The 23,006-nt window shown below is 39.3% G+C and overlaps 9 non-coding genes across 9 annotated transcripts; all 9 read left to right on the top strand.

Moving 5' to 3' along the window:
- Positions 1 to 2,122: 2,122 nt before the first annotated feature.
- On the top strand, positions 2,123 to 2,195 carry TRNAA-AGC (transfer RNA alanine (anticodon AGC)). Its single transcript has one exon. It is a non-coding gene; the product is annotated as a tRNA-Ala (tRNA).
- A 351-nt stretch (positions 2,196 to 2,546) lies between these two features.
- TRNAK-CUU (transfer RNA lysine (anticodon CUU)) lies at positions 2,547 to 2,619 on the top strand. Its single transcript has one exon. It is a non-coding gene; the product is annotated as a tRNA-Lys (tRNA).
- A 10,008-nt stretch (positions 2,620 to 12,627) lies between these two features.
- On the top strand, positions 12,628 to 12,700 carry TRNAK-CUU (transfer RNA lysine (anticodon CUU)). Its single transcript has one exon. It is a non-coding gene; the product is annotated as a tRNA-Lys (tRNA).
- Positions 12,701 to 14,518: 1,818 nt separating this feature from the next.
- On the top strand, positions 14,519 to 14,591 carry TRNAK-CUU (transfer RNA lysine (anticodon CUU)). The gene has a single exon. It is a non-coding gene; the product is annotated as a tRNA-Lys (tRNA).
- Positions 14,592 to 16,630: 2,039 nt separating this feature from the next.
- TRNAK-CUU (transfer RNA lysine (anticodon CUU)) lies at positions 16,631 to 16,703 on the top strand. Its single transcript has one exon. It is a non-coding gene; the product is annotated as a tRNA-Lys (tRNA).
- A 755-nt stretch (positions 16,704 to 17,458) lies between these two features.
- TRNAK-CUU (transfer RNA lysine (anticodon CUU)) lies at positions 17,459 to 17,531 on the top strand. The gene has a single exon. It is a non-coding gene; the product is annotated as a tRNA-Lys (tRNA).
- Positions 17,532 to 19,342: 1,811 nt separating this feature from the next.
- TRNAK-CUU (transfer RNA lysine (anticodon CUU)) lies at positions 19,343 to 19,415 on the top strand. Its single transcript has one exon. It is a non-coding gene; the product is annotated as a tRNA-Lys (tRNA).
- A 1,879-nt stretch (positions 19,416 to 21,294) lies between these two features.
- TRNAK-CUU (transfer RNA lysine (anticodon CUU)) lies at positions 21,295 to 21,367 on the top strand. The gene has a single exon. It is a non-coding gene; the product is annotated as a tRNA-Lys (tRNA).
- Positions 21,368 to 21,697: 330 nt separating this feature from the next.
- TRNAA-AGC (transfer RNA alanine (anticodon AGC)) lies at positions 21,698 to 21,770 on the top strand. The gene has a single exon. It is a non-coding gene; the product is annotated as a tRNA-Ala (tRNA).
- The last annotated feature ends 1,236 nt before the right edge of the window (positions 21,771 to 23,006 follow it).

The raw sequence follows: 23,006 nt of genomic DNA, 5'->3' as shown, positions 1-23,006 counted from the left end.
TGGTGGGAAATTTAACTTCAAGATTAGCTAGGGTATGAGTCTAGATGAACACACCGCAATATCACTCATATTCGAGTAGTAAACAGGCCAACCTGAACTGTAAAACATCCCATAAGTGGAGGTAAGGCATAAGTTAGGAGTGAACTGAACACTGTTATGGGCAATTGGACTTCAAATAAAGTGTGGAACGCAGTAAGGTTACTTTTTTCATGTTATGCAGATTAAACACACAGGGGAATTAGCTCAAATAGTAAAGCGCTTGCTTAGCATGTGAGAGGTAGCGGGATCGATGCTTGCATTCCCCATTATAAAATTTGCATACATTTTATTTTTAACTTGTCATTGCCAAGGTCATTGCAGAGTAAGAACAGAAAAATCACAGATGGCTTTCAAATATGGTCTCATTATAACAACTAAAGTGGTTTAATCAAAAGGGTTCAGGTATTCTTTAGCATGTGAGAGGAATTTGAATTCTTATGCAATCTCAAAATGAAGTTCTCACAACTTCCATTTTTATTTTCTCTTATTTTTTTTGACACTCTGTCCTCTGAAGGATGTATAAATCTGGCTTTCCCTGCAAAACAAGAGTAGAGGAATATCCAGGATTTGATTTTCTTCACAAAAAGGGATTGGTCTGCATACTGTCTTAAAGAGGGAGCCCGGATAGCTCAGTCGGTAGAGCATGAGACTCTTAATCTCAGGGTCGTGGGTTCGAGCCCCACGTTGGGCGAAAACGAGTAATTTTTGCCTGAATATTGCATTGACTCTCATAATATGGAGATTAATCTTGCATTAGACCTGCAATAACTCCCAAAAATTGTCCAGGAATGGATTTCCTTCATAAAAAATGATTAGTCTGCATACCATCTTGAAGTGGGAGTCCGGCTAGCTCAGTCGGTAGAGCATGAGACTCTTAATCTCAGGGTTGTGAGTTCAAGCCCCACGTTGGGCGAAAATGAGTAATTTTTGCTGGACTCTCATAATCTGGTGATTATTCTTGCATTAGACATGCAATAACTATCAAAAATGGTATCTCCCTTGGTTTCTCATTGGTGGGAAATTTAACTTCAAGATTAGCTAGGGTATGAGTCTAGATGAACACACCGCAATATCACTCATATTCGAGTAGTAAACAGGCCAACCTGAACTGTAAAACATCCCATAAGTGGAGGTAAGGCATAAGTTAGGAGTGAACTGAACACTGTTATGGGCAATTGGACTTCAAATAAAGTGTGGAACGCAGTAAGGTTACTTTTTTCATGTTATGCAGATTAAACACACAGGGGAATTAGCTCCAATAGTAAAGCGCTCGCTTAGCATGCTAGAGGTAGCGGGATCGATGCTTGCATTCTCCATTATAAAATTTGCATACATTTTATTTTTAACTTGTCATTGCCAAGGTCATTGCAGAGTAAGAACAGAAAAATCACAGATGGCTTTCAAATATGGTCTCATTATAACAACTAAAGTGGTTTAATCAAAAGGGTTCAGGTATTCTTTAGCATGTGAGAGGAATTTGAATTCTTATGCAATCTCAAAATGAAGTTCTCACAACTTCCATTTTCATTTTCTCTTATTTTTTTTGACACTCTGTCCTCTGAAGGATGTATAAATCTGGCTTTCCATTCAAAACAAGAGTAGAGGAATATCCAGGATTTGATTTTCTTCACAAAAAGGGATTGGTCTGCATACTTTCTTAAGGAGGTATCCCGGCTAGCTCAGTCGGTAGAGCATGAGACTCTTAATCTCAGGGTTGTGGGTTTGAGCCCCACGTTGGGCGAAAATGAGTAATTTTTGCTGGATTATTGCATTGACTCTCATAATCTGGTGAATATTCTTGCATTAGACATGCAATAACTATCAGAAATGGTATCTCCCTTGGTTTCTCATTGGTGGGAAATTTAACTTCAAGATTAGCTGGGGTATGAGTCTAGATGAACACACCGCAATATCACTCATATTCGAGTAGTAAACAGGCCAACCTGAACTGTAAAACATCCCATAAGTGGAGGTAAGGCATAAATTAGGAGTGAATTTAACACTGTTATGGGCAATTGGACTTCAAATAAAGTGCGGAAGGCAGTAAGGTTACTTTTTTCATGTTATGCAGATTAAACACACAGGGGAATTAGCTCAAATGGTAGAGCGCTCGCTTAGCATGCGAGAGGTAGCGGGATCGATGCCCGCATTCTCCATTATAAAATTTGCATACATTTTATTTTTAACTTGTCATTGCCAAGGTCATTGCAGAGTAAGAACAGAAAAATCACAGATGGCTTTCAAATATGGTCTCATTATAACAACTAAAGTGGTTTAATCAAAAGGGTTCAGGTATTCTTTAGCAGGTGAGAGGAATTTGAATTCTTATGCAATCTCAAAATGAAGTTCTCACAACTTCCATTTTTATTTTCTCTTATTTTTTTGACACTCTGTCCTCTGAAGGATGTATAAATCTGGCTTTCCTTGCAAAACAAGAGTAGAGGAATATCCAGGATTTGATTTTCTTCACAAAAAGAGATTAGTCTGCATACTGTCTTAAGGAGGGAGCCCAGCTAGCTCAGTCGGTAGAGCATGAGACTCTTAATCTCAGGGTCGTGGGTTCGAGCCCCACGTTGGGCGAAAACAAGTAATTTTTGCCTGAATATTGCATTGACTCTCATAATATGGAGATTAATCTTGCATTAGACCTGCAATAACTCCCAAAAATTGTCCAGGAATGGATTTCCTTCATAAAAAATGATTAGTCTGCATACCATCTTGAAGTGGGAGCCCGGCTAGCTCAGTCGGTAGAGCATGAGACTCTTAATCTCACGGTCGTGGGTTCGAGCCCCACGTTGGGCGAAAATGAGTAATTTTTGCTGGACTCTCATAATCTGGTGATTATTCTTGCAGTAGACATGCAATAACTATCAAAAATGGTATCTCCCTTGGTTTCTCATTGGTGGGAAATTTAACTTCAAGATTAGGTAGGGTATGAGTCTAGATGAACACACCACAATATCACTCATATTCGAGTAGTAAACAGGCCAACCTGAACTGTAAAACATCCTATAAGTGGAGGTAAGGCATAAGTTAGGAGTGAACTGAACACTGTTATGGGCAATTGGACTTCAAATAAAGTGTGGAAGGCAGTGAGGTTACTTTTTTCATGTTATGCAGATTAAACACACAGGGGAATTATCTCAAATGGTAGAGCGCTCGCTTAGCATGCGAGAGGTAGCGGGATCGATGCCCGCATTCTCCATTATAAAATTTGCATACATTTTATTTTTAACTTGTCATTGCCAAGGTCATTGCAGAGTAAGAACAGAAAAATCACAGATGGCTTTCAAATATGGTCTCATTATAACAACTAAAGTGGTTTAATCAAAAGGGTTCAGGTATTCTTTAGCATGTGAGAGGAATTTGAATTCTTATGCAATCTCAAAATGAAGTTCTCACAACTTCCGTTTTCATTTTCTCTTATTTTTTTTGACACTCTGTCCTCTGAAGGATGTATAAATCTGGCTTTCCTTGCAAAACAAGAGTAGAGGAATATCCAGGATTTGATTTTTTTCACAAAAAGGGATTGGTCTGCATACTGTCTTAAGGAGGGAGCCCGGCTAGCTCAGTCGGTAGAGCATGAGACTCTTAATCTCAGGGTCGTGGGTTTGAGCCCCACGGTGGGTGAAAACGAGTAATTTTTGCCTGAATATTGCATTGACTCTCATAATATGGAGATTAATGTTGCATTAGACCTGCAATAACTCCCAAAAATTGTCCAGGAATGGATTTCCTTCATAAGAAATGATTAGTCTGCATACCATCTTGAAGTGGGAGCCCGGCTAGCTCAGTCGGTAGAGCATGAGACTCTTAATCTCAGGGTTGTGGGTTCGAGCCCCACGTTGGGCGAAAATGAGTAATTTTTGCTGGACTCTCATAATCTGGTGATTATTCTTACATTAGACGTGCAATAACTATCAAAAATGGTATCTCCCTTGGTTTCTCATTGGTGGGAAATTTAACTTCAAGATTAGCTAGGGTATGAGTCTAGATGAACACACCGCAATATCACTCATATTCGAGTAGTAAACAGGCCAACCTGAACTGTAAAACATCCCATAAGTGGAGGTAAGGCATAAGTTAGGAGTGAACTGAACACTGTTATGGGCAATTGGACTTCAAATAAAGTGTGGAAGGCAGTGAGGTAACTTGTTTCATGTTATGCAGATTAAACACACAGGGGAATTAGCTCAAATAGTAAAGCGCTTGCTTAGCATGCGAGAGGTAGCGGGATCGATGCTTGCATTCCCCATTATAAAATTTGCATACATTTTATTTTTAACTTGTCATTGCCAAGGTCATTGCAGAGTAAGAACAGAAAAATCACAGATGGCTTTCAAATATGGTCTCATTATAACAACTAAAGTGGTTTAATCAAAAGGGTTCAGGTATTCTTTAGCATGTGAGAGGAATTTGAATTCTTATGCAATCTCAAAATGAAGTTCTCACAACTTCCATTTTCATTTTCTCTTATTTTTTTTGACACTCTATCCTCTGAAGGATGTATAAATCTGGCTTTCCATGCAAAACAAGAGTAGAGGAATATCCAGGATTTGATTTTCTTCACAAAAAGGGATTGGTCTGCATACTTTCTTAAGGAGGGATCCCGGCTAGCTCAGTCGGTAGAGCATGAGACTCTTAATCTCAGGGTCGTGGGTTCGAGCCCCACGTTGGGCGAAAACGAGTAATTTTTGCCTGAATATTGCATTGACTCTCATAATATGGAGATTAATCTTGCATTAGACCTGCAATAACTCCCAAAAATTGTCCAGGAATGGATTTCCTTCATAAAAAATGATTAGTCTGCATACCATCTTGAAGTAGGAGCCCGGCTAGCTCAGTCGGTAGAGCATGAGACTCTTAATCTCAGGGTAGTGGGTTCCAGCCCCACGTTGGGCGAAAATGAGTAATTTTTGCTGGACTCTCATAATCTGGTGATTATTCTTGCATTAGACATGCAATAACTATCAAAAATGGTATCTCCCTTGGTTTCTCATTGGTGGGAAATTTAACTTCAAGATTAGCTAGGGTATGAGTCTAGATGAACACACCGCAATATCACTCATATTCGAGTAGTAAACAGGCCAACCTGAACTGTAAAACATCCCATAAGTGGAGGTAAGGCATAAGTTAGGAGTGAACTGAACACTGTTATGGGCAATTGGACTTCAAATAAAGTGTGGAACGCAGTAAGGTTACTTTTTTCATGTTATGCAGATTAAACACACAGGGGAATTAGCTCAAATAGTAAAGCGCTTGCTTAGCATGCGAGAGGTAGCGGGATCGATGCTTGCATTCCCCATTATAAAATTTGCATACATTTTATTTTTAACTTGTCATTGCCAAGGTCATTGCAGAGTAAGAACAGAAAAATCACAGATGGCTTTCAAATATGGTCTCATTATAACAACTAAAGTGGTTTAATCAAAAGGGTTCAGGTATTCTTTAGCATGTGAGAGGAATTTGAATTCTTATGCAATCTCAAAATGAAGTTCTCACAACTTCCATTTTCATTTTCTCTTATTTTCTTTGACACTCTGTCCTCTGAAGGATGTATAAATCTGGCTTTCCTTGCAAAACAAGAGTAGAGGAATATCCAGGATTTGATTTTTTTCACAAAAAGGGATTGGTCTGCATAGTGTCTTAAGGAAGGAGCCCGGCTAGCTCAGTCGGTAGAGCATGAGACTCTTAATCTCAGGGTCGTGGGTTTGAGCCCCACGGTGGGTGAAAACGAGTAATTTTTGCCTGAATATTGCATTGACTCTCATAATATGGAGATTAATCTTGCATTAGACCTGCAATAACTCCCAAAAATTGTCCAGGAATGGATTTCCTTCATAAGAAATGATTAGTCTGCATACCATCTTGAAGTGGGAGCCCGGCTAGCTCAGTTGGTAGAGCATGAGACTCTTAATCTCAGGGTTGTGGGTTCGAGCCCCACGTTGGGAGAAAATGAGTAATTTTTGCTGGACTCTCATAATCTGGTGATTATTCTTACATTAGACGTGCAATAACTATCAAAAATGGTATCTCCCTTGGTTTCTCATTGGTGGGAAATTTAACTTCAAGATTAGCTAGGGTAAGAGTCTAGATGAACACACCGCAATATCACTCATATTCGAGTAGTAAACAGGCCAACCTGAACTGTAAAACATCCCATAAGTGGAGGTAAGGCATAAGTTAGGAGTGAACTGAACACTGTTATGGGCAATTGGACTTCAAATAAAGTGTGGAACGCAGTAAGGTTACTTTTTTCATGTTATGCAGATTAAACACACAGGGGAATTAGCTCAAATAGTAAGGCGCTTGCTTAGCATGCGAGAGGTAGCGGGATCGATGCTTGCATTCCCCATTATAAAATTTGCATACATTTTATTTTTAACTTGTCATTGCCAAGGTCATTGCAGAGTAAGAACAGAAAAATCACAGATGGCTTTCAAATATGGTCTCATTATAACAACTAAAGTGGTTTAATCAAAAGGGTTCAGGTATTCTTTAGCATGTGAGAGGAATTTGAATTCTTATGCAATCTCAAAATGAAGTTCTCACAACTTCCATTTTCATTTTCTCTTATTTTTTTTGACACTCTGTCCTCTGAAGGATGTATAAATCTGGCTTTCCATGCAAAACAAGAGTAGAGGAATATCCAGGATTTGATTTTCTTCACAAAAAGGGATTGGTCTGCATACTTTCTTTCGGAGGGATCCCGGCTAGCTCAGTCGGTAGAGCATGAGACTCTTAATCTCAGGGTCGTGGGTTCGAGCCCCACGTTGGGCGAAAACGAGTAATTTTTGCCTGAATATTGCATTGACTCTCATAATATGGAGATTAATCTTGCATTAGACCTGCAATAACTCCCAAAAATTGTCCAGATATGGATTTCCTTCATAAAAAATGATTAGTCTGCATACCATCTTGAAGTAGGAGCCCGGCTAGCTCAGTCGGTAGAGCATGAGACTCTTAATCTCAGGGTAGTGGGTTCCAGCCCCACGTTGGGTGAAAATGAGTAATTTTTGCTGGACTCTCATAATCTGGTGATTATTCTTGCATTAGACATGCAATAACTATCAAAAATTGTATCTCCCTTGGTTTCTCATTGGTGGGAAATTTAACTTCAAGATTAGCTAGGGTATGAGTCTAGATGAACACACCGCAATATCACTCATATTCGAGTAGTAAACAGGCCAACCTGAACTGTAAAACATCCCATAAGTGGAGGTAAGGCATAAGTTAGGAGTGAACTGAACACTGTTATGGGCAATTGGACTTCAAATAAAGTGTGGAACGCAGTAAAGTTACTTTTTTCATGTTATGCAGATTAAACACACAGGGGAATTAGCTCAAATAGTAAAGCGCTTGCTTAGCATGCGAGAGGTAGCGGGATCGATGCTTGCATTCCCCATTATAAAATTTGCATACATTTTATTTTTAACTTGTCATTGCCAAGGTCATTGCAGAGTAAGAACAGAAAAATCACAGATGGCTTTCAAATATGGTCTCATTATAACAACTAAAGTGGTTTAATCAAAAGGGTTCAGGTATTCTTTAGCATGTGAGAGGAATTTGAATTCTTATGCAATCTCAAAATGAAGTTCTCACAACTTCCATTTTCATTTTCTCTTATTTTTTTTGACACTCTGTCCTCTGAAGGATGTATAAATCTGGCTTTCCATGCAAAACAAGAGTAGAGGAATATCCAGGATTTGATTTTCTTCACAAAAAGGGATTGGTCTGCATACTTTCTTAAGGAGGGATCCCGGTTAGCTCAGTCGGTAGAGCATGAGACTCTTAATCTCAGGGTCGTGGGTTCGAGCCCCACGTTGGGCGAAAATGAGTAATTTTTGCTGGATTATTGCATTGACTCTCATAATCTGGTGAATATTCTTGCATAAGACATGCAATAACTATCAGAAATGGTATCTCCCTTGGTTTCTCATTGGTGGGAAATTTAACTTCAAGATTAGCTGGGGTATGAGTCTAGATGAACACACCGCAATATCACTCATATTCGAGTAGTAAACAGGCCAACCTGAACTGTAAAACATCCCATAAGTGGAGGTAAGGCATAAATTAGGAGTGAACTTAACACTGTTATGGGCAATTGGACTTCAAATAAAGTGCGGAAGGCAGTAAGGTTACTTTTTCATGTTATGCAGATTAAACACACAGGGGAATTAGCTCAAATGGTAGAGCGCTCGCTTAGCATGCAAGAGGTAGTGGGATCGATGCCCGCATTCTCCATTATAAAATTTGCATACATTTTATTTTTAACTTGTCATTGCCCATGGTCATTGCAGAGTAAGAACAGAAAAATCACAGATGGCTTTCAAATGTGGTCTCATTATAACAACTAAAGTGGTTTAATCAAAAGGGTTCAGGTATTCTTTAGCATGTGAGAGGAATTTGAATTCTTATGCAATCTCAAAATGAAGTTCTCACAACTTCCGTTTTCATTTTCTCTTATTTTTTTTGACACTCTGTCCTCTGAAGGATGTATAAATCTGGCTTTCCTTGCAAAACAAGAGTAGAGGAATATCCAGGATTTGATTTTTTTCACAAAAAGGGATTGGTCTGCATACTGTCTTAAGGAGGGAGCCCGGCTAGCTCAGTCGGTAGAGCATGAGACTCTTAATCTCAGGGTCGTGGGTTTGAGCCCCACGGTGGGTGAAAACGAGTAATTTTTGCCTGAATATTGCATTGACTCTCATAATATGGAGATTAATGTTGCATTAGACCTGCAATAACTCCCAAAAATTGTCCAGGAATGGATTTCCTTCATAAGAAATGATTAGTCTGCATACCATCTTGAAGTGGGAGCCCGGCTAGCTCAGTCGGTAGAGCATGAGACTCTTAATCTCAGGGTTGTGGGTTCGAGCCCCACGTTGGGCGAAAATGAGTAATTTTTGCTGGACTCTCATAATCTGGTGATTATTCTTACATTAGACGTGCAATATATATCAAAAATGGTATCTCCCTTGGTTTCTCATTGGTGGGAAATTTAACTTCAAGATTAGCTAGGGTATGAGTCTAGATGAACACACCGCAATATCACTCATATTCGAGTAGTAAACAGGCCAACCTGAACTGTAAAACATCCCATAAGTGGAGGTAAGGCATAAGTTAGGAGTGAACTGAACACTGTTATGGGCAATTGGACTTCAAATAAAGTGTGGAAGGCAGTGAGGTAACTTGTTTCATGTTATGCAGATTAAACACACAGGGGAATTAGCTCAAATAGTAAAGCGCTTGCTTAGCATGCGAGAGGTAGCGGGATCGATGCTTGCATTCCCCATTATAAAATTTGCATACATTTTATTTTTAACTTGTCATTGCCAAGGTCATTGCAGAGTAAGAACAGAAAAATCACAGATGGCTTTCAAATATGGTCTCATTATAACAACTAAAGTGGTTTAATCAAAAGGGTTCAGGTATTCTTTAGCATGTGAGAGGAATTTGAATTCTTATGCAATCTCAAAATGAAGTTCTCACAACTTCCATTTTCATTTTCTCTTATTTTTTTTGACACTCTATCCTCTGAAGGATGTATAAATCTGGCTTTCCATGCAAAACAAGAGTAGAGGAATATCCAGGATTTGATTTTCTTCACAAAAAGGGATTGGTCTGCATACTTTCTTAAGGAGGGATCCCGGCTAGCTCAGTCGGTAGAGCATGAGACTCTTAATCTCAGGGTCGTGGGTTCGAGCCCCACGTTGGGCGAAAACGAGTAATTTTTGCCTGAATATTGCATTGACTCTCATAATATGGAGATTAATCTTGCATTAGACCTGCAATAACTCCCAAAAATTGTCCAGGAATGGATTTCCTTCATAAAAAATGATTAGTCTGCATACCATCTTGAAGTAGGAGCCCGGCTAGCTCAGTCGGTAGAGCATGAGACTCTTAATCTCAGGGTAGTGGGTTCCAGCCCCACGTTGGGCGAAAATGAGTAATTTTTGCTGGACTCTCATAATCTGGTGATTATTCTTGCATTAGACATGCAATAACTATCAAAAATGGTATCTCCCTTGGTTTCTCATTGGTGGGAAATTTAACTTCAAGATTAGCTAGGGTATGAGTCTAGATGAACACACCGCAATATCACTCATATTCGAGTAGTAAACAGGCCAACCTGAACTGTAAAACATCCCATAAGTGGAGGTAAGGCATAAGTTAGGAGTGAACTGAACACTGTTATGGGCAATTGGACTTCAAATAAAGTGTGGAACGCAGTAAGGTTACTTTTTTCATGTTATGCAGATTAAACACACAGGGGAATTAGCTCAAATAGTAAAGCGCTTGCTTAGCATGCGAGAGGTAGCGGGATCGATGCTTGCATTCCCCATTATAAAATTTGCATACATTTTATTTTTAACTTGTCATTGCCAAGGTCATTGCAGAGTAAGAACAGAAAAATCACAGATGGCTTTCAAATATGGTCTCATTATAACAACTAAAGTGGTTTAATCAAAAGGGTTCAGGTATTCTTTAGCATGTGAGAGGGATTTGAATTCTTATGCAATCTCAAAATGAAGTTCTCACAACTTCCATTTTCATTTTCTCTTATTTTTTTTGACACTCTGTCCTCTGAAGGATGTATAAATCTGGCTTTCCTTGCAAAACAAGAGTAGAGGAATATCCAGGATTTGATTTTTTTCACAAAAAGGGATTGGTCTGCATACTGTCTTAAGGAAGGAGCCTGGCTAGCTCAGTCGGTAGAGCATGAGACTCTTAATCTCAGGGTCGTGGGTTTGAGCCCCACGGTGGGTGAAAACGAGTAATTTTTGCCTGAATATTGCATTGACTCTCATAATATGGAGATTAATCTTGCATTAGACCTGCAATAACTCCCAAAAATTGTCCAGGAATGGATTTCCTTCATAAGAAATGATTAGTCTGCATAGCATCTTGAAGTGGGAGCCCGGCTAGCTCAGTTGGTAGAGCATGAGACTCTTAATCTCAGGGTTGTGGGTTCGAGCCCCACGTTGGGTGAAAATGAGTAATTTTTGCTGGACTCTCATAATCTGGTGATTATTCTTACATTAGACGTGCAATAACTATCAAAAATGGTATCTCCCTTGGTTTCTCATTGGTGGGAAATTTAACTTCAAGATTAGCTAGGGTAAGAGTCTAGATGAACACACCGCAATATCACTCATATTTGAGTAGTAAACAGGCCAACCTGAACTGTAAAACATCCCATAAGTGGAGGTAAGGCATAAGTTAGGAGTGAACTGAACACTTTTATGGGCAATTGGACTTCAAATAAAGTGTGGAACGCAGTAAGGTTACTTTTTTCATGTTATGCAGATTAAACACACAGGGGAATTAGCTCAAATAGTAAAGCGCTCACTTAGCATGCTAGAGGTAGCGGGATCGATGCTTGCATTCTCCATTATAAAATTTGCATACATTTTATTTTTAACTTGTCATTGCCAAGGTCATTGCAGAGTAAGAACAGAAAAATCACAGATGGCTTTCAAATATGGTCTCATTATAACAACTAAAGTGGTTTAATCAAAAGGGTTCAGGTATTCTTTAGCATGTGAGAGGAATTTGAATTCTTATGCAATCTCAAAATGAAGTTCTCACAACTTCCGTTTTCATTTTCTCTTGTTTTTTTTGACACTCTGTCCTCTGAAGCATGTATAAATCTGGCTTTCCATGCAAAACAAGAGTAGAGGAATATCCAGGATTTGATTTTCTTCACAAAAAGGGATTGGTCTGCATACTTTCTTAAGGAGGGATCCCGGCTAGCTCAGTCGGTAGAGCATGAGACTCTTAATCTCAGGGTTGTGGGTTTGAGCCCCACGTTGGGCGAAAATGAGTAATTTTTGCAGGATTATTGCATTGACTCTCATAATCTGGTGAATATTCTTGCATTAGACATGCAATAACTATCAGAAATGGTATCTCCCTTGGTTTCTCATTGGTGGGAAATTTAACTTCAAGATTAGCTGGGGTATGAGTCTAGATGAACACACCGCAATATCACTCATATTCGAGTAGTAAACAGGCCAACCTGAACTGTAAAACATCCCATAAGTGGAGGTAAGGCATAAATTAGGAGTGAACTTAACACTGTTATGGGCAATTGGACTTCAAATAAAGTGCGGAAGGCAGTAAGGTTACTTTTTTCATGTTATGCAGATTAAACACACAGGGGAATTAGCTCAAATGGTAGAGCGCTCGCTTAGCATGCAAGAGGTAGTGGGATCAATGCCCGCATTCTCCATTATAAAATTTGCATACATTTTATTTTTAACTTGTCATTGCCCATGGTCATTGCAGAGTAAGAACAGAAAAATCACAGATGGCTTTCAAATATGGTCTCATTATAACAACTAAAGTGGTTTAATCAAAAGGGTTCAGGTATTCTTTAGCATGTGAGAGGAATTTGAATTCTTATGCAATCTCAAAATGAAGTTCTCACAACTTCCATTTTTATTTTCTCTTATTTTTTTTGACACTCTGTCCTCTGAAGGATGTATAAATCTGGCTTTCCCTGCAAAACAAGAGTAGAGGAATATCCAGGATTTGATTTTCTTCACAAAAAGGGATTGGTCTGCATACTGTCTTAAGGAGGGAGCCCGGCTAGCTCAGTCGGTAGAGCATGAGACTCTTAATCTCAGGGTCGTGGGTTCGAGCCCCACGTTGGGCGAAAACGAGTAATTTTTGCCTGAATATTGCATTGACTCTCATAATATGGAGATTAATCTTGCATTAGACCTGCAATAACTCCCAAAAATTGTCCAGGAATGGATTTCCTTCATAAAAAATGATTAGTCTGCATACCATCTAGACGTGGGAGCCCGGCTAGCTCAGTCGGTAGAGCATGAGACTCTTAATCTCAGGGTTGTGGGTTCGAGCCCCACGTTGGGCGAAAATGAGTAATTTTTGCTGGACTCTCATAATCTGGTGATTATTCTTGCATTAGACATGCAATAACTATCAAAAATGGTATCTCCCTTGGTTTCTCATTGGTGGGAAATTTAACTTCAAGATTAGCTAGGGTATGAGTCTAGATGAACACACCGCAATATCACTCATATTCGAGTAGTAAACAGGCCAACCTGAACTGTAAAACATCCCATAAGTGGAGGTAAGGCATAAGTTAGGAGTGAACTGAACACTTTTATGGGCAATTGGACTTCAAATAAAGTGTGGAACGCAGTAAGGTTACTTTTTTCATGTTATGCAGATTAAACACACAGGGGAATTAGCTCAAATAGTAAAGCGCTCGCTTAGCATGCTAGAGGTAGCGGGATCGATGCTTGCATTCTCCATTATAAAATTTGCATACATTTTATTTTTAACTTGTCATTGCCAAGGTCATTGCAGAGTAAGAACAGAAAAATCACAGATGGCTTTCAAATATGGTCTCATTATAACAACTAAAGTGGTTTAATCAAAAGGGTTCAGGTATTCTTTAGCATGTGAGAGGAATTTGAATTCTTATGCAATCTCAAAATGAAGTTCTCACAACTTCCGTTTTCATTTTCTCTTATTTTTTTTGACACTCTGTCCTCTGAAGGATGTATAAATCTGGCTTTCCATGCAAAACAAGAGTAGAGGAATATCCAGGATTTGATTTTCTTCACAAAAAGGGATTGGTCTGCATACTTTCTTAAGGAGGGATCCCGGCTAGCTCAGTCGGTAGAGCATGAGACTCTTAATCTCAGGGTTGTGGGTTTGAGCCCCACGTTGGGCGAAAATGAGTAATTTTTGCAGGATTATTGCATTGACTCTCATAATCTGGTGAATATTCTTGCATTAGACATGCAATAACTATCAGAAATGGTATCTCCCTTGGTTTCTCATTGGTGGGAAATTTAACTTCAAGATTAGCTGGGGTATGAGTCTAGATGAACACACCGCAATATCACTCATATTCGAGTAGTAAACAGGCCAACCTGAACTGTAAAACATCCCATAAGTGGAGGTAAGGCATAAATTAGGAGTGAACTTAACACTGTTATGGGCAATTGGACTTCAAATAAAGTGCGGAAGGCAGTAAGGTTACTTTTTTCATGTTATGCAGATTAAACACACAGGGGAATTAGCTCAAATGGTAGAGCGCTCGCTTAGCATGCAAGAGGTAGTGGGATCAATGCCCGCATTCTCCATTATAAAATTTGCATACATTTTATTTTTAACTTGTCATTGCCCATGGTCATTGCAGAGTAAGAACAGAAAAATCACAGATGGCTTTCAAATATGGTCTCATTATAACAACTAAAGTGGTTTAATCAAAAGGGTTCAGGTATTCTTTAGCATGTGAGAGGAATTTGAATTCTTATGCAATCTCAAAATGAAGTTCTCACAACTTCCATTTTTATTTTCTCTTATTTTTTTTGACACTCTGTCCTCTGAAGGATGTATAAATCTGGCTTTCCCTGCAAAACAAGAGTAGAGGAATATCCAGGATTTGATTTTCTTCACAAAAAGGGATTGGTCTGCATACTGTCTTAAGGAGGGAGCCCGGCTAGCTCAGTCGGTAGAGCATGAGACTCTTAATCTCAGGGTCGTGGGTTCGAGCCCCACGTTGGGCGAAAACGAGTAATTTTTGCCTGAATATTGCATTGACTCTCATAATATGGAGATTAATCTTGCATTAGACCTGCAATAACTCCCAAAAATTGTCCAGGAATGGATTTCCTTCATAAAAAATGATTAGTCTGCATACCATCTAGACGTGGGAGCCCGGCTAGCTCAGTCAGTAGAGCATGAGACTCTTAATCTCAGGGTTGTGGGTTCGAGCCCCACGTTGGGCGAAAATGAGTAATTTTTGCTGGACTCTCATAATCTGGTGATTATTCTTGCATTAGACATGCAATAACTATCAAAAATGGTATCTCCCTTGGTTTCTCATTGGTGGGAAATTTAACTTCAAGATTAGCTAGGGTATGAGTCTAGATGAACACACCGCAATATCACTCATATTCGAGTAGTAAACAGGCCAACCTGAACTGTAAAACATCCCATAAGTGGAGGTAAGGCATAAGTTAGGAGTGAACTGAACACTTTTATGGGCAATTGGACTTCAAATAAAGTGTGGAACGCAGTAAGGTTACTTTTTTCATGTTATGCAGATTAAACACACAGGGGAATTAGCTCAAATAGTAAAGCGCTCGCTTAGCATGCTAGAGGTAGCGGGATCGATGCTTGCATTCTCCATTATAAAATTTGCATACATTTTATTTTTAACTTGTCATTGCCAAGGTCATTGCAGAGTAAGAACAGAAAAATCACAGATGGCTTTCAAATATGGTCTCATTATAACAACTAAAGTGGTTTAATCAAAAGGGTTCAGGTATTCTTTAGCATGTGAGAGGAATTTGAATTCTTATGCAATCTCAAAATGAAGTTCTCACAACTTCCGTTTTCATTTTCTCTTATTTTTTTTGACACTCTGTCCTCTGAAGGATGTATAAATCTGGCTTTCCATGCAAAACAAGAGTAGAGGAATATCCAGGATTTGATTTTCTTCACAAAAAGGGATTGGTCTGCATACTTTCTTAAGGAGGGATCCCGGCTAGCTCAGTCGGTAGAGCATGAGACTCTTAATCTCAGGGTTGTGGGTTTGAGCCCCACGTTGGGCGAAAATGAGTAATTTTTGCAGGATTATTGCATTGACTCTCATAATCTGGTGAATATTCTTGCATTAGACATGCAATAACTATCAGAAATGGTATCTCCCTTGGTTTCTCATTGGTGGGAAATTTAACTTCAAGATTAGCTGGGGTATGAGTCTAGATGAACACACCGCAATATCACTCATATTCGAGTAGTAAACAGGCCAACCTGAACTGTAAAACATCCCATAAGTGGAGGTAAGGCATAAATTAGGAGTGAACTTAACACTGTTATGGGCAATTGGACTTCAAATAAAGTGCGGAAGGCAGTAAGGTTACTTTTTTCATGTTATGCAGATTAAACACACAGGGGAATTAGCTCAAATGGTAGAGCGCTCGCTTAGCATGCAAGAGGTAGCGGGATCAATGCCCGCATTCTCCATTATAAAATTTGCATTCATTTTATTTTTAACTTGTCATTGCCCATGGTCATTGCAGAGTAAAAACAGAAAAATCACAGATGGCTTTCAAATATGGTCTCATTATAACAACTAAAGTGGTTTAATCAAAAGGGTTCAGGTATTCTTTAGCATGTGAGAGGAATTTGAATTCTTATGCAATCTCAAAATGAAGTTCTCACAACTTCCATTTTTATTTTCTCTTATTTTTTTGACACTCTGTCCTCTGAAGGATGTATAAATCTGGCTTTCCTTGCAAAACAAGAGTAGAGGAATATCCAGGATTTGATTTTCTTCACAAAAAGGGATTGGTCTGCATACTGTCTTAAGGAGGGAGCCCGGCTAGCTCAGTCGGTAGAGCATGAGACTCTTAATCTCAGGGTCGTGGGTTCGAGCCCCACATTGGGCGAAAACGAGTAATTTTTGCCTGAATATTGCATTGACTCTCATAATATGGAGATTAATCTTGCATTAGACCTGCAATAACTCCCAAAAATTGTCCAGGAATGGATTTCCTTCATAAAAAATGATTAGTCTGCATACCATCTTGAAGTGGGAGCCCGGCTAGCTCAGTCGGTAGAGCATGAGACTCTTAATCTCAGGGTCGTGGGTTCGAGCCCCACGTTGGGCGAACATGAGTAATTTTTGCTGGACTATCATAATCTGGTGATTATTCTTGCATTAGACATGCAATAACTATCAAAAATGGTATCTCCCTTGGTTTCTCATTGGTGGGAAATTTAACTTCAAGATTAGGTAGGGTATGAGTCTAGATGAACACACCACAATATCACTCATATTCGAGTAGTAAACAGGCCAACCTGAACTGTAAAACATCCCATAAGTGGAGGTAAGGCATAAGTTAGGAGTGAACTGAACACTGTTATGGGCAATTGGACTTCAAATAAAGTGTGGAAGGCAGTGAGGTTACTTTTTTCATGTTATGCAGATTAAACACACAGGGGAATTAACTCAAATGGTAGAGCGCTCGCTTAGCATGCGAGAAGTAGCGGGATCGATGCCCGCATTCTCCATTATAAAATTTGCATACATTTTATTTTTAACTTGTCATTGCCAAGGTCATTGCAGAGTAAGAACAGAAAAATCACAGAAGGCTTTCAAATATGGTCTCATTATAACAACTAAAGTGGTTTAATCAAAAGGGTTCAGGTATTCTTTAGCATGTGAGAGGAATTTGAATTCTTATGCAATCTCAAAATGAAGTTCTCACAACTTCCATTTTCATTTTCTCTTATTTTTTTTGAAACTCTGTCCTCTGAAGGATGTATAAATCTGGCTTTCCATGCAAAACAAGAGTAGAGGAATATCCAGGATTTGATTTTCTTCACAAAAAGGGATTGGTCTGCATACTGTCTTAAGGAGGGAGCCCGGCTAGCTCAGTCGGTAGAGCATGAGACTCTTAATCTCAGGGTCGTGGGTTCGAGCCCCACGTTGGGCGAAAATGAGTAATTTTTGCTGGATTATTGCATTGACTCTCATAATCTGGTGAATATTCTTGCATTAGACATGCAATAACTATCAGAAATGGTATCTCCCTTGGTTTCTCATTGGTGGGAAATTTAACTTCAAGATTAGCTGGGGTATGAGTCTAGATGAACACACCGCAATATCACTCATATTCAAATAGTAAACAGGCCAACCTGAACTGTAAAACATCCCCTAAGTGGAGGTAAGGCATAAGTTAGGAGTGAACTTAACACTGTTATGGGCAATTGGACTTCAAATAAAGTGCGGAAGGCAGTAAGGTTACTTTTTTCATGTTATGCAGATTACATACACAGGGGAATTAGCTCAAATGGTAGAGCGCTCGCTTAGCATGCAAAAGGTAGCGGGATCGATGCCCGCATTCTCCATTATAAAATTTGCATACATTTTATTTTTAACTTGTCATTGCCCATGGTCATTGCAGAGTAAGAACAGAAAAATCACAGATGGCTTTCAAATATGGTCTCATTATAACAACTAAAGTGGTTTACTCAAAAGGGTTCAGGTATTCTTTAGCATGTGAGAGGAATTTGAATTCTTATGCTATCTCAAAATGAAGTTCTCACAACTTCCGTTTTCATTTTCTCTTATTTTTTTTGACACTCTGCCCTCTGAAGGATGTATAAATCTGGCTTTCCTTGCAAAACAAGAGTAGAGGAATATCCAGGATTTGATTTTCTTCACAAAAAGGGATTGGTCTGCATACTGTCGTAAGGAAGGAGCCCGGCTAGCTCAGTCGGTAAAGCGTTTAATCTCAGGTTTGTGGGTTCGAGCCCCACGTTGGGCGAAAACGAGTAATTTTTGCCTGAATATTGCATTGACTCTCATAATATGGAGATTAATCTTGCATTAGACCTGCAATAACTCCCAAAAATTGTCCAGGAATGGATTTCCTTCATAAAAAATGATTAGTCTGCATACCATCTTGAAGTGGGAGCCCGGCTAGCTCAGTCGGTAGAGCATGAGACTCTTAATCTCAGGGTCGTGGGTTCGAGCCCCATGTTGGGCGAAAATGAGTAATTTTTGCTGGACTCTCATAATCTGGTGATTATTCTTGCATTAGACATGCAATAACTATCAAAAATGGTATCTCCCTTGGTTTCTCATTGGTGGGAAATTTAACTTCAAGATTAGGTAGGGTATGAGTCTAGATAAACACACCACAATATAACTCATATTCGAGTAGTAAACAGGCCAACCTGAACTGTAAAACATCCCATAAGTGGAGGTAAGGCATAAGTTAGGAGTGAACTGAACACTGTTATGGGCAATTGGACTTCAAATAAAGTGTGGAAGGCAGTGAGCTTACTTTTTTCATGTTATGCGGATTAAACACACAGGGGAATTAGCTCAAATGGTAGAGCGCTCGCTTAGCATGCGAGAGGTAGCGGGATCAATGCCCGCATTCTCCATTATAAAATTTGCATACATTTTATTTTTAACTTGTCATTGCCAAGGTCATTGCAGAGTAAGAACAGAAAAATCACAGATGGCTTTCAAATATGGTCTCATTATAACAACTAAAGTGGTTTAATCAAAAGGGTTCAGGTATTCTTTAGCATGTGAGAGGAATTTGAATTCTTATGCAATCTCAAAATGAAGTTCTCACAACTTCCGTTTTCATTTTCTCTTATTTTTTTTGACACTCTGTCCTCTGAAGGATGTATACATCTGGCTTTCCTTGCAAAACAAGAGTAGAGGAATATCCAGGATTTGATTTTTTTCACAAAAAGGGATTGGTCTGCATACTGTCTTAAGGAGGGAGCCCGGCTAGCTCAGTCGGTAGAGCATGAGACTCTTAATCTCAGGGTCGTGGGTTCGAGCCCCACGTTGGGCGAAAACAAGTAATTTTTGCCTGAATATTGCATTGACTCTCATAATATGGAGATTAATCTTGCATTAGACCTGCAATAACTCCCAAAAATTGTCCAGGAATGGATTTCCTTCATAAAAAATGATTAGTCTGCATACCAGCTTGAAGTGGGAGCCCGGCTAGCTCAGTCAGTAGAGCATGAGACTCTTAATCTCAGGGTCGTGGGTTCGAGCCCCACGTTGGGTGAAAATGAGGAATTTTTGCTGGACTCTCATAATCTGGTGATTATTCTTGCATTAGACATGCAATAACTATCAAAAATTGTATCTGCCTTGGTTTCTCATTGGTGGGAAATTTAACTTCAAGATTAGGTAGGGTATGAGTCTAGATGAACACACCACAATATCACTCATATTCGAGTAGTAAACAGGCCAACCTGAACTGTAAAACATCCTATAAGTGGAGGTAAGGCATAAGTTAGGAGTGAACTGAACACTGTTATGGGCAATTGGACTTCAAATAAAGTGTGGAAGGCAGTGAGGTTACTTTTTTCATGTTATGCAGATTAAACACACAGGGGAATTAGCTCAAATGGTAGAGCGCTCGCTTAATATGCAAGAGGTAGCGGGATCGATGCCCGGCTAGCTCAGTCGGTAGAGCATGAGACTCTTTATCTCAGGGTTGTGGGTTCGATCCCCACTTTGGGCGAAAACGAGTAATTTTTGCCTGAATATTGCATTGACTCTCATAATATGGAGATTAATCTTGCATTAGACCTGCAATAACTCCCAAAGATTGTCCAGGAATGGATTTCCTTCATAAAAAATTATTGGTCTGCATACCATCTTGAAGTGGGAGCCCGACTAGCTCAGTCGGTAGAGCATGAGACTCTTAATCTCAGGGTTGGAGGTTCGAGCCCCACGTTGGGCGAAAATGAGTAATTTTTGCTGGACTCGCATAATCTGGTGATTATTCTTGCATTAGACATGCAATAACTATCAAAAATGGTATCTCCCTTGGTTTCTCATTGGTGGGAAATTTAACTTCAAGATTAGGTAGGTATGAGTCTAGATGAACACACCACAATATCACTCATATTCGAGTAGTAAACAGGCCAACCTGAACTGTAAAACATCCCATAAGTGGAGGTAAGGCATAAGTTAGGAGTGAACTGAACACTGTTATGGGCAATTGGACTTCAAATAAAGTGTGGAAGGCAGTGAGGTTACTTTTTTCATGTTATGCAGATTAAACACACAGGGGAATTAGCTCAAATGGTAGAGCGCTCGCTTAGCATGTGAGAGGTAGCGGGATCGATGCCCATTCTCCATTATAAAATTTGCATACATTTTATTTTTAACTTGTCATTGCCAAGGTCATTGCAGAGTAAGAACAGAAAAATCACAGATGGCTTTCAAATATGGTCTCATTATAACAACTAAAGTGGTTTAATCAAAAGGGTTCAGGTATTCTTTAGCATGTGAGAGGAATTTGAATTCTTATGCAATCTCAAAACGAAGTTCTCACAACTTCCATTTTCATTTTCTCTTATTTTTTTTGACACTCTGTCCTCTGAAGGATGTATAAACTGGCTTTCCTTGCAAAACAAGAGTAGAGGAATATCCAGGATTTGATTTTCTTCACAAAAAGGGATTGGTCTGCATACTGTCTTAAGGAGGGAACCCGGCTAGCTCAGTCGGTAGAGCATGAGACTCTTAATCTCAGGGTCGTGGGTTTGAGCCCCACGTTGGGCTAAAACGAGTAATTTTTGCCTGAATATTGCATTGACTCTCATAATATGGAGATTAATCTTGCATTAGACATGCAATAACTCCCAAAAATTGTCCAGGAATGGATTTTCTTCATAAAAAATGATTAGTCTGCATACCATCTTGAAGTGGGAGCCCGGCTAGCTCAGTCGGTAGAGCATGAGACTCTTAATCTCAGGGTCGTGGGTTCGAGCCCCACGTTGGGCGAAAATGAGTAATTTTTGCTGGACTCTCATAATCTGGTGATTATTCTTGCATTAGACACGCAATAACTATCAAAAATGGTATCTCCCTTGGTTTCTCATTGGTGGGAAATTTAACTTCAAGATTAGGTAGGGTATGAGTCTAGATGAACACACCACAATATCACTCATATTCGAGTAGTAAACAGGCCAACCTGAACTGTAAAACATCCCATAAGTGGAGGTAAGGCATAAGTTAGGAGTGAACTGAACACTGTTATGGGCAATTGGACTTCAAATAAAGTGTGGAAGGGAGTGAGGTTACTTTTTTCATGTTATGCAGAGAAAACACACAGGGGAATTAGCTCAAATGGTAGAGCGCTCGCTTAGCATGCGAGAGGTAGCGGGATCGATGCCCGCATTCTCCATTATAAAATTTGCATACATTTTATTTTTAACTTGTCATTGCCAAGGTCATTGCAGAGTAAGAACAGAAAAATCACAGATGGCTTTCAAATATGGTCTCATTATAACAACTAAAGTGGTTTAATCAAAAGGGTTCAGGTATTCTTTAGCATGTGAGAGGAATTTGAATTCTTATGCAATCTCAAAATGAAGTTCTCACAACTTCTGTTTTCATTTTCTCTTATTTTTTTGACACTCTGTCCTCTGAAGGATGTATAAATCTGGCTTTCCTTGCAAAACAAGAGTAGAGGAATATCCAGGATTTGATTTTTTTCACAAAAAGGGATTGGTCCGCATACTGTCTTAAGGAGGGAGCCCGGCTAGCTCAGTCGGTAGAGCATGAGACTCTTAATCTCAGGGTCGTGGGTTTGAGCCCCACGTTGGGTGAAAAAGAGTAATTTTTGCCTGAATATTGCATTGACTCTCATAATATGGAGATTAATCTTGCATTAGACCTGCAATAACTCCCAAAAATTGTACAGGAATGGATTTCCTTCATAAAAAATTATTAGTCTGCATACCATCTTGAAGTGGGAGCCCGGCTAGCTCAGTCGGTAGAGCATGAGACTCTTAATCTCAAGGGTCGTGGGTTCGAGCCCCACGTTGGGTGAAAATGAGTAATTTTTGCTGGACTCTCATAATCTGGTGATTATTCTTGCATTAGACATGCAATAACTATCAAAAATGGTATCTCCCTTGGTTTCTCATTGGTGGGAAATTTAACTTCAAGATTAGGTAGGGTATGAGTCTAGATGAACACACCACAATATCACTCATATTCGAGTAGTAAACAGGCCAACCTGAACTGTAAAACATCCCATAAGTGGAGGTAAGGCATAAGTTAGGAGTGAACTGAACACTGTTATGGGCAATTGGACTTCAAATAAAGTGTGGAAGGCAGTGAGGTTACTTTTTTCATGTTATGCAGATTAAACACACAGGGGAATTAGCTCAAATGGTAGAGCGCTCGCTTAGTATGCGAGAGGTAGCCGGATCGATGCCCGCATTCTCCATTATAAAATTTGCATACATTTTATTTTTAACTTGTCATTGCCAAGGTCATTGCAGAGTAAGAACAGAAAAATCACAGATGGCTTTCAAAAATGGTCTCATTATAACAACTAAAGTGGTTTAATCAAAAGGGTTCAGGTATTCTTTAGCATGTGAGAGGAATTTGAATTCTTATGCAATCTCAAAAT

Source organism: Lissotriton vulgaris, chromosome 1_1 (genome assembly GCF_964263255.1).
Source record: "Lissotriton vulgaris chromosome 1_1, aLisVul1.2, whole genome shotgun sequence".
Classification (NCBI taxonomy): domain Eukaryota; kingdom Metazoa; phylum Chordata; class Amphibia; order Caudata; family Salamandridae; genus Lissotriton; species Lissotriton vulgaris.
Note: the sequence above shows the minus strand (reverse complement) of the source record. Positions and strands in the feature narration are given on the sequence as shown.